General features: G+C 41.8%; 1 protein-coding gene across 7 annotated transcripts in view; it reads left to right on the top strand.

Annotated features, from left to right (window-relative positions):
• The window catches only part of LOC117230974 (solute carrier family 12 member 4), a 97,504-nt gene that overhangs the window by 71,299 nt on the left and 14,283 nt on the right, over positions 1–11,922 (top strand). The gene's annotated exons all lie outside the window — the stretch shown is intronic.

Below are 11,922 nucleotides of genomic sequence, written 5' to 3'. Positions count from 1 at the left end.
GGAAAGGGGCTTAACAGATCTTCTCTTAAAGTTGTTTCAAATGTGTGGAAATATCTTTTAAATAATATTGAACTAAGTAATGAAATAAGAAACACTGGACGTTTCGTAATAAAATAAGCAAAATGTTTTTTGGGAATCGAAACACTAAAATAGTACAAGGAGCGTATTCGTAAAAATAGAAATAGCAAACTGTGAGAAGTAAATTTGCTTGTGAAGGGAAGATGACGCTATTGCGCTACAAAGAGGATATTTTATTTGCAAAATTGGAAGAAAACGAGTATAGGGCAAATTAAAAAGAAAAGAGTTTCTTTCTACGTTATAGGAGCTATTTCCTTGTTAATTTTAAATTATTAAAAATATCAAACCTGCGATGCAAGGGAGGCTATCACTCGAATAATTAAAATATCTTTCTGCTGTATCAATACCAAGGCTCTAGGCCTGAAAAGAAAACGATGATAAAAGTAGCACTATACTAGAACCAAGAGTGTTCCATTTACCGCATCAAATATTTATCGCCATTTCTAAGTATACCATTCTTCGAAAGCGTCAAAGTGTGTGTGCATCGCTCCGCTCCATCCCGAAAGTCCATTCATAAATACCAAAAGCATCACTGCAATATGAAAGAACATATTCCACCATGACACGGAATACCGTAGTACTTACCATAAGTGTTCTACTCGCGACGAACACGAACCTTGGAAGCACCTGAACCGATCACGAGATAAAAATTCCCCGATCCGTATAATTGGAAAACATTTGAAAGAATCGTTCCTCGTCGTTGTGAAAAATTCGAAAGTTCCTTTCATAAATAATTTAATAAAACCTCGTACATAATACACGCATTCAGCGAACATGCTAGGGATGTCGCGTGGCTTCGTGAAAACGGACGAAACTGCGTGTCTCGAGAGAATTTTCGGGATTACAACGAATCTGGGACAAGAATTTCATTTTCAAGAACGTTCCCGTATCTTTAGTCCTCGTATATGCGCGACAACCAAGTTTCTTCGAAGACACGAGCTCGACAATATGGAAGCGACGTTATAAAGAAAATTTCAGTTTTCCATTGCGATCGTGTACAGCTAGTGTAACGCGTCGAGTTTGAAGTACACAAAGAAATTTGGCGAGGAAAGTTTGAAAGTGGTAAGAAATTGGCTTTTGTACGCTAGTGGCTGTTCCACGGAACTGGGACAATGATTTCGGTTGAAGGAGCTGTGACCGGCTCTTTTCCCTTAATATCGCAAAAGTCTTCCGAGACCAGCAGGATTTCTCTGCTCGTTCCAACGAATTCCAACATTGAAACTGTTCGAGATGCGATGGCACTCTGGGTACAATTTCAGCCTTCACTTGTTATCTGAAAACTCGTCTCCCCGGATCATAGCAGGGCGTTCTCTAGATTACACTGAAAATTGGATGATATTCTTCTTCTTCTTCTTCTTCTTCTTTGGAAAGGTTCCCCATTTTACTGTATCTTCGCGCAACGTGGAAAATAAGTCGTTTCGGACGTGAGAGACAGGCGCGCTACCCTTTTGTCATATAAAAATGTGGCACGAAGGTAAAGAGAGACATTTTTCGGTTAAGTAGTGTGAAATGGCATTGTGATGGAAATGCTAAATTTAACGGTACCGTGGTACCCGATCAAGCGCAAAAGGAATATACCTCTTGGTGGAAAGAATATACCTCTGATGTAGTGAAGGGTGAAAAGTATTATTCTGGAGTGTAAAAGGTCCTTTTTCTTTCAAATATATGGAAAATTCTATACCAACGTATAAATATAAAATATGACGATAGGAGTACTTTTTCTTTTTACAAAATTGATCCAATAGCAGCACCTTTCCCGAAAAGCACGATATTTCTTAATTTGATTTTCTTCGAGGAACATTTCGACACTCAGGAAAATTCTCCTTTCGCACGGAATAAAGTTCCATCTTAACGCTGAGAGTAACGTAACAGCCGCAGAAGTTTCGCATCGCGGTGCAGGTAGTGGAAGTTCGAGAACAACCCAGAAAGTGAACTTGCGAACCGAACTCGATGATGCTAAATGACCCCTTCCTTCTATCTCGAACCACTGTCCTAATTCTACCAGTCCCAGGATCCTTGAAAATTGGCCAATCTCGTTGCTTCTTTCTCTCTGTTCACCTTCTATTCACTTAACACTTTGGATCGGAATTAGCGTCACTTCTGATCCACGCTAGTTTTACAAATGGCATCGTTTCCTCTTCGACGAACATTTTAGACAACTTTCCATATAAAGCCGTATTTTTAATGTTCTAAGATTTAACATTGCTCTCGTAAAAGGTCTTAAAGCACGAAGATCTGAACTCTCGTGCACTTGAGTCTTATTATATTTTAATGTTTAACCTAGGCTCGACGTTATTCTAAAAGATATCAGAAAATCTGGTAGATCTTAAAAAATGGAATATTCAAGGAATATTCAGAATGCAGGGAACGCCTTTGGTATTCTCGCGATCGCGTGCTGAAATTTCGGGTCAGTTGTTCCGCTAGCCCGCTGCGTCGCCTAAACTCGCATTAACATATTACGTGTACGGAAACCAGGATGCGGCCATGCAGTATAAATACGCGCAAGAAAGTATCCGGTTGTTTGCGCTAATGCAGTCGCATATACCCCAGCGTCTACGTGAATGGCAACGCAATGATCACGTTTAAGATGCCAGTGAGATCCTCGAGTTATGTTACCGGTATGAATTACACCTACGATTTGTGTCGGTTTCTTGACGAACGAATTGCATTGTGCTTAACGTTTCATCGCTGCTTGCATAAGAATGTAATTATTCCCTGAAAACCTGCAATGAAAAGAACATTCGAAAACGTTCAATGATTTCTCTATTCATCTCTCTCTTCTACTTGCCAAACTTCAAGAGAGAGAGAGAAAGAGAGATTTTTTTATATTCTTATATTCTTTTATGGTAATATTTCGTTCTTTCCAAAATTGGTTCACGCTCGAAAATATTCTGATATTTCAAATGCGGAAGGTGTGATCGACTGGGCTTCGAAAATTCCAAACGGCACGAAAGGTAACGACGTGCTGCGCCGGAAACCGATCGAGCGATTCGATGACGCGTATTCGAGAATCGTATCGCGGCGACAACCGCAAATGGCCGCAGGTATTTGCGGCTTCCGTTTTGCACGAACGTCCATTAATTTAACGAGGTTGCGTCCCGTGCGAATTTCTTGTTCGCTCGATCAATTGTGTATTTCAAGCGAAAAAATTACAGCGCCGCGCGTACGTGATGGCTCTTTCGAATTAGGAGAAATGGAATTTGCTAACGAACAGACTCGATTGACGTTGCAATTGCTGTTTCGGTCCGAGATCTGCGTTAGACGATCTTCTCGAATAAATTAATTAGAAATAATAGCCACGTAATTTCTTGTAATTAATGCCGTCACGTAGATATAGAGAAAAGGAACAAGTATTGTTACGACTAACTAATTACTATACGAAGAGAAGATAAAGGAGCTTGGAAGGAGAGGAGAAAAGAAGGTTTAAGTGAAAGCGGCTCGTATGTGGTCAGACATTCTACTTCCCCATGATTAGACGATAGATTCATATTTATAGGAACTTGTATACTATTTAAACGCTGATATCTTTTAACAACGTTTCATTGGTAACGAAATTCACGCTTCCAAGCGTCTATTCGCATCTTTAAATAATCAAGAAAGAGTATAATTAATCGTAAAAAAACGTAACTAATGTTTTATTCAAGCGTTACTACTGTCGACTGTATAAAAAATTTGCGAGAACCGTGAATCGCATTCGACACGTTTCTCGCGTACAATCTTTTATTCGAAAAATTGCTAAAAGTAAAAAAAGGTTCACCTATTTTCGCAACACGTTATGCCTCTCTTTCAAAAATCGTACCATATCCTCGAACAAACAAAACGTTAAAAAGCTGTATTCTCGGGGGCGAATAGAAATCGTTTAACAATACCCGTGACGAAGCTGGACGTTCAATGAAATATTCGTCCTTGCTGAGGGAAAACCGATGCGAATTGAATGCCACGAAACGGAATAACACGAGAAAGAGAGACATATATATATATATATATATACACACACACACACACACACACATATATATATATACCGCGAGGTAATTCGTTCGGGAGTAGAGCAAACGAAAGCTAACCGGAAATGTGTCGGTGTTTCGCGATATAAGACGGAGGAACATTATCGGACGCTGCGACAGAGAGAGAAAGAGAGAGCAGAGAGCAAAGAGCTGTCTGGAAACTGGATGAAATTTAAATAATCGACAATTAGGAGCGAACAGAGCGTGAATTTCCTCGGAGATACGGTCTGTCGCGTTGGCGTGTAAAAATACGACGTCTGAAATCGAAATTGTCAAAGGTTGTTTTTTCGGCGGTCGTCGACGCGCGAATAATCACACGACAACTTGATTTCAGCAAGCTGATTATGGTCGACATTCGGACGATGAATTATGCATTTGATGAATTTTAGAATTTCTTAAATGACATTTCCTATCGGCAATTTAATTTCGAAGACGACCTTTTCTACCTATCTATCGATATTTCGATGAAATAAAAATCCTTGTGACAAAATGGTAGAATGGTTAGAACTATTGCTTTCCATCAACTAGGTCATGGTTCGAGTCCCACAGAGCCAGTCCAATCTTTCGCAATATTTTTCAACGCATTTTTCGGGTCCATCGATTTATGGACGTTCCACGCAACCAAAAATATCAAATAAAAAATGTAAAAAGGTTCTGTCACAGAAAAAAGTATATGACGTATAAAATTAGAATTACTCTCCGTTCTGGAACGAGAGGAAGTCTCCACTGTTACTCCCTGAACGAAGAAGACAAGAAGAAAAAGGGAAGAAAGGGGGATGGTTGGCTACCAGCTCGGCAATACACATGGGAATGCTACATAATTCAGGACAAAATACAATTTACCAGAAAGGATTGCGGTATGTCTTTAACAAGAAGGGAAAAATTCATGAAAGTCAAGAAGAAAGAAGGAGAAACGTCGTGAAAAATCTGTGTATCGCAAATGGACTGGAAACTGTGCCAGAAAATGAAACAATAGAAGGGAATTCCAAGTCTACAGGAAATATAACATAGAAATGGCAGGGAAAATGCGTTGAAAATAATATGAAAAAAATGTAATTCGGAAAATAATAGAATCTTCCAAATATCTTCCATCGCGTATCTTCAAATAGAGGGAGCTATAAAAAAACGCGATATAGCAAGCGTAATAAAAAAAAGAATCGGCTACTTTCGGAAGAAACGTCGTGTCCGCTGGCGCGGAAACACGTCGAGAAAGGGTGTCGAATATTCATAGTGGGATATGCAAATTTCGGGGACGCTCGAATGTTCCACGCTGTTGAAGATCTACCACTTGGTTGGCCTACAATTCGAAAGTGGAGCATCGTCGGTGTTGGACCCCCCGAAGGGCTGTGCTCTCCGCGCGAATATCGCGACGTCCATGGCGAAATTTACGAGCAGAGTCGTCGGGAACCGAGCAGATTCGCGAGACGTCCACCGCTCGTGAAATTTACGCGCGCGATCCTATGGACCTCGGTAAATCGTCGAAATTGCGGATGGAAAAACATCCCAGCCGGAAGAGTTTATTTCACGGTGAATTTATGCGACGCGAATATGGAACACGCGCTCTCCCGCGTCGCCCAATTCATTTATGCGCTACACATTGATCTTCTTCGTTGCTTTTAACGATCTAAAACTATTCCACGCTACATAACGCGAGATATGAATTCGTTAGAGGATAACCAACGATATTCGCTGGAAGAAGGAAGCGAGATTTCGTGACGTTACGTTTAAAGTATAAGCATCGAAATTGAAATTCAACTTGGAAACAAATTCTCAGCGGATAAATATTTAGCAGGTACAGAGGCGAGCTAAAAGGAGAGATGGTTAAAACGCAGACACAACTGGAAGCAAAGCAATCCGCAGATGTTGTTTAAAAGAGTGGATTAAGTAAGTGGTCTGTAGAGGGCAAAATGCAGGTTGCTTCTATCTCGTGGAATTCATATCTGTTATTTTGTATGATTTATAGCCTGGCCGAGATGGCAGACAAGATGAACAGTATTAGCCTTAATCTATGGTCGGTTTGTTGCGGCCAGAGGGAAACTCGAACGAGTCAAGGAAGGATAAAAAGACGAATGACAAAGTTTCAGGAACAAAGAACGTTTAAACTCGCCGTAACTGTGTATCGAGTAGTTTGCAAGGAAGATTTCTCGAATCTGAAAATCTCTATTTCCCGAGAGTTCGGCAAGAAGATAAGGAAAAATAATCCTCTTTCTCTTTCCTCCAACAAAATTCCCTTTAACAAGGTAAAGTTTATTCATCGAAGACTCTAGTTTCCTGCTTCTTCTCGAATTTATCATTTCTCTCGAAATGAACATATATAGAAAGATATTTTTGACTTTTCATTCGAGCGAAATCGTATCGAATCGGGAAGCTCCACAATGCAAACAACGATAATATTAATCGTTCGAGCGAGCAGGCAAAGTCACTTAGAGTCTCGCGGAACGATGAACTAGTAATCGTAGTTGGTTTATCCGAGCTTTCCTTCCAGCGAAACAGTTCGTCGTAACAACATCTCGCAGGCTTCGTGTGAACTCACCGTAAGAACAAACAAAAGGTATAGGCAAGCAAACCGACTTTTTCCATCCGATTGCCTGCTTTTGCCCACAAACCAATGTACACGACATTTCTATCTCGCACATAAAACATTTCCAACTTGGCCCTAAACAACGAGTCAAGTTCGTAACATCCATGGAATAGTTTTCAAAACGTTGCCAATTGTATTTCCTTCGAGAAACATGAGAAATCTAAGGAAATCTTGAAATTTGTTAACTGATTCCGAATCTCGACACAAACGAGGTTCGCGAACAAGTCACGCTGCTAGTCCACGCGTAATGAAATTTTCTTCGTTGAACAGGTTCTCGGGGAAGTTCGCCAGAGAGATCAGAAATTAATTTGATCAGCGGCAGAGGCAACGGTTGGCCATTTGTCGTCGTTTCATCGAAGCTAACGAAATTAGAAACGACGCGAGACAAGCGTGCTCTTACTCGAGCTGTTCGTCCGCGCCCTGGTGAATTCGCGTTGACAAATTAATTCGTTTACCCGTCAGGCAAACGTGCTCGGTCTGTTCGGGCCGGGGGCCACACTGCTTCAGTTGCCTTTTAACGTTTAAATCACGAATTTCTGCCTCGATTAATCGCAACGAAGCAGCTTCGCTTTGGCAGTTTGTTTTTACGAAACATTTATTAACCAAGCCTTGAAGCTGCGATGAAACGAGCTCGTTTGGGGATTGTGGCCAACCAGCACTTTGTTGATCCAATCGAATTTGCCTAGCGCTCGAGTGGCTGATCGATCCCAGTTAAAAGGATATCGCGGACTTTGCAGAATTCTTGGACAAGGACGAGTACAGTTTCGATAGACTGGAAGATTTTTCAGTCTATCGAATATTCGCATCTTTTTTCTCGTTTTCATCGGTTAGTCGGCGGATTAGATTCTTTCAAAACGCTAATACGATAATATAAAAATTACTATATGCAAATAAGAAAGTAAATTTACATCGAAGGTACTTGGACCATTCTACTGGAATGGTAATTGTTGTTATTTATTACAATATAATACAGAACGAACTGTGGTACGATAATAGTTGTGTTCTCATTTACCACGAAACCGTGCAACACGGAAGAAGATAGATTGGCATAGCTTAGCCGTTTCGACGAGTAGTCGATGTAAGCCAACGCTTTGTTGATTCAACTGAATCTCCTCTCGGTCGAGTAGCCGGTCGATCCACGACGAAAACGTGTGCTGGGCCTCGTGCGCGTTTAAACGAGATTAGGACAAGGGCAAGCGGAGGGTTAAGTAGTTTCCATTGTAAGGATGCTCACGACGTGACGACGTTTCTTGCTATCTCGAGCTTACCACACTTCTGCACACATCCAGACAGCTCACGGCCACGCTTTACGTTTAACTCCCGACGCGGTAAATGTTACTTCCTCGAAAAATATAATAACGTTACTTTACAGCATAGAATCTGAAACAACTAGAACAGATAAAATTTGGAATATTTTTTTGATACGTCTGATTCGACGTAATTGTCAGGTGGAAATTTCTAGGTCGTCGTAGCTTCCTCCTAAACGAATTAGGGACCGTCGTCGGAATCATAGTTCTCATTTTTGATTTAAGATTTTTAACGCTCCTGTCGTTACGACGTTCCATATCTTCGACGATACATTCGAAGCAACTTCACATTTCTTCGTCCATGTGTAAACTGTTTAACAAAATACTAAGTTGCGAACAATTTTTAAATTACTTTAGATAAAATAATTTTTCATTCAATTAGTAGACACTTTTTCCAAAACAAAAAAGTAAGAATCACACAATGACGCAAAGTTTTCAGAAAAGTAACAAATTTCAAACATTGGACGAGTTTTGTCGAAACGCGAACCAAAGTTTCCACGAGATCAAACCACCATTCTGCCCACCATTGCGCTCAGCAACACCGTCGATCATGATCACGCAGGATCGCATAAATCAGCCCAGTGCCAATAACCGGCACCTGACTGCCGTCGTAATAAAATCGAATGCCGAATACTATCGTCGCGACGCCGTGCCGCCCCGGTCCCACGCCGCCGCGCCGCCGCGCGATTTATCGTGATTCAGCGAGCAGAGAAATTGGGACACCGACCAACCGGGACACGCCCGACATTGTTACCATTTGCTTTTATGCTCGTACGCACACAGCTTGGTTATCAAGCCCGCGATCATCGACCATTCTCCACTATTGCCTGCTGACTTTTCCTACGTTTCCCTCTTCGACTGGCTTTCAAAGCGTTTGGAAACGTCGCAAAGCGTTTTCCAGCTTCGTAGAATATCTGAGCTCGAATTGTCGCTAGAAATTAACATAAACATAGAAACGCGATTAACATAAACATAGATTAGCGCGAATATAGAGAATTTGAAGAAAAAGATGGTGAAATCTATTTGACAGATTTATGGATGCTGGACTTTTTATTCTATCTTGTTACGAGCGAATCAAAATCGCGTAAAAATTCATCGAATCGCTGTGCCAATTAAGAAGATAACGTAAGAATGCACGGAGAAGAGAGGCGGAACGATCGTTCGTTAGTCCCAGCTTTCAGACCTCATTCGGGTCACGGAGTATCCGGTTCGAGCCGATTCGATTTAACCGGGCATACGTAAGTAAGTAATTACGCGGCCGAGCGCGCGGATTCCACGCGCGTTCGTAGAACCGCAGGATACCAATTAAACGGCGCGGCTCATATAAATCCGACCAATTGCCTGCCATGGAATATTCAAAATTTATTGGCAAAAATGTCACGTCGCGAAAAGTTAAGTCTTTCATCATCGCCGGGTCTAAGCCAAAATATTCGGCGAATGAATGTAAAATGTGAGTTTAATCGCTCGCGATTCAGCCAATAATTCTTCAAGTTGGCCGAAAAGGACGCGGTGCTTAATTCTCGTAGTGAATTCGCTAAGAGAATCGTGAGCGAGCGATCTGGATGACAAACGTTGGCAAATGTTCTCGCCAGCTGAAATTCTCGAATTCCAACCCTTGCTGCACTCTTCCTCCTTATCGTTCGCGTTCCAATTGCGCGATCTCGTATCTGGCTCGAATCTTTCGAACAATCGTTTCCGTCCCCTGACCCCATGTTCCGGTTTAGTTGAATCTCCGCCATTTTTCCTCGGCTACACCACTTTTGTTCTACGACGAATATTCTACTGCGGTTACCGAATGAAATTCGAATATTCCGTAACTTTACGATTATTAGACGAGCGTAATCTTGAACGTAGAATAGATGGTAGTTGTTCCAGAACTGGAAATTGATAATCACGTGGGAATTTACCGGCGCAGGTTGCCAGTGGTCCACATCGAGGAAGTTTGAAACTATTCCAGCCGAAAATCCGCGTTTGAATAGTCAAATACTTTGTTCTCGCTGCTCGCAGTACACGCGTGAAGTTCTACGAGTTGATGATCGTTCGTGGAACAGGTCGTAAACGTAGCTGGCAATATCCACGGCAGAGAAGGTTACTGCATACTTCCGAGACTTTGCAACTCCCTGTCCCAAAGCAACTACGCGCAGATATTTATCTGAAGCACGGTCAAACATAAAAATATACCATTGCCTCAAACGTACAGTATATGATTATACGTACTTGGTAATTTTGTTTATTAAATCCCTGTATCATAAGAAGAATCATCTTTGTGTTTTCAAACATTCCTCCTTAATTTCAACGATATAAGAAACACGTTTGAACACGGTGTAGATATCAGGAAATCTTGGTCGTCTCGGGCAAAATCGATTAAGAGTTCGGGAGGTAAGACGTGTCGGTGAATTAATCGCGTTTGAAACCCGCCTGCACGAGTTCAGCCACTTAGGGTAACTCATCCGCACGTATCCGAGCGTTTACGTGTACACCAACGTTGTTCGCTGTTACGCGGTTACGTAAGCCGCTACGAGAAACGTCAGTCAATGAATCTTCGAAGAAACGATTTCGACGTCTCAATTTATACGGCAGAAATTTCTTAAATTCCGAGTCTATCGATAAATCAGATCCGAAGCCGTTAATTTCATCAGATATCGCAATGAAAGAAACGTTAACATCGATCATCGGGTGATTTCACGTGTTCTCGTCCAATTCCAAATTAAATACCCAATCCAAATAGCCGGATAATAAAATCCAACGGTTGCGATATATATCAGCGCATATTTATCACGTGAATGTAATTAGCGTTCACGATGATTGAAGCGACGGAATTTCCAGTGAAACGGCGCCGAACCAACGAGAACTTGTATATTTTACTGACGCGTTAAATAATCGGCCGACCGTTCGACGTAAATTGACCAGGATTGATATTAAACATAGACCGCAACAATTGCGCAACCGATACCCTATCCCCATCGAATCTACGTTCTAATTAATTCACTCTGTCCCTTGGTTTCGTTAGGGTATTCTCGTATTTACCTGTTCTCGCTGTCGATATTGGCATGCATCGCAATTACCCTGGCCTCCCACGCTTTGCGAAACTGCTATCGGCCGCGCGCGTTGCTTTTAACGGTGTTTCCAGTCGCCACCACCACCACCACCACCACCACCACCAAGGAACGCATAATGGAAGGAGCAAACACGATTAAAATAATTAGGGATGCATGGAACTCGATGTAGTTTGTCGGACGGAAACTCGACTAAACGCGAGTCTCGATTAAACAGTTGCCGCGATTCCTCCTCGACGAGAATCGAAAGTGTCTTTGGATGTTATTACGATACGATGTTAATTTGCCTACACCGTTTCCTCCGTTGCGCACGATTTTGATGGGAAATTTTCCCTTTTAACTGTTCGTGCCTGTTTCGCGTGTGTGTTTTCACTGTTTGCGAATTGTCGACTAAAGAGCAACCGGTCGGATCAAACCGATCGCTCGATATCGCGTACCTCGAATGACTTAACGCTCGAGATGGAGGAGGTTTAATAGATCGAGTGTTGGAACAATCCAGCACTGTATTTGCATCTGTTGTATAAACGTAAAGTGCGATGTTCTGAACACGGCGGTGGTAGGATCTTGTTGGGAGTGAAGTATTTCACCCGCACGGTACGATGTTCGATGATGAACTCGTACGATGATGTACGTTGATGATTCTCCCTATCAGCCGTTGAGTTTCGTCCGTCCATTGTCCTTTGCCGTGGTTTCTTATCTCACTTCGGAGTCATTAGGTTTACAGCTCGAGGAGGACGTGAAATTCGGAATTTCCTGAAGAAGGGTATGTGCCTGTCCATAAACGGACGGCCACTCAAAATTCCGAACTTTTGTATTCTCGCAATTGATACAATTGCTCTCTTGGATGCTTCGATATCTTTTAGCGAAACAGTTTTACTTTTATTAAAAACGAT

This window comes from Bombus vosnesenskii, unplaced genomic scaffold (assembly GCF_011952255.1).
Source record: "Bombus vosnesenskii isolate JDL3184/JDL3185 unplaced genomic scaffold, Bvos_JDL3184-5_v1.1 scf7180000013270, whole genome shotgun sequence".
Taxonomy (NCBI): Eukaryota; Metazoa; Arthropoda; class Insecta; order Hymenoptera; family Apidae; genus Bombus; species Bombus vosnesenskii.
Note: the sequence above shows the minus strand (reverse complement) of the source record. Positions and strands in the feature narration are given on the sequence as shown.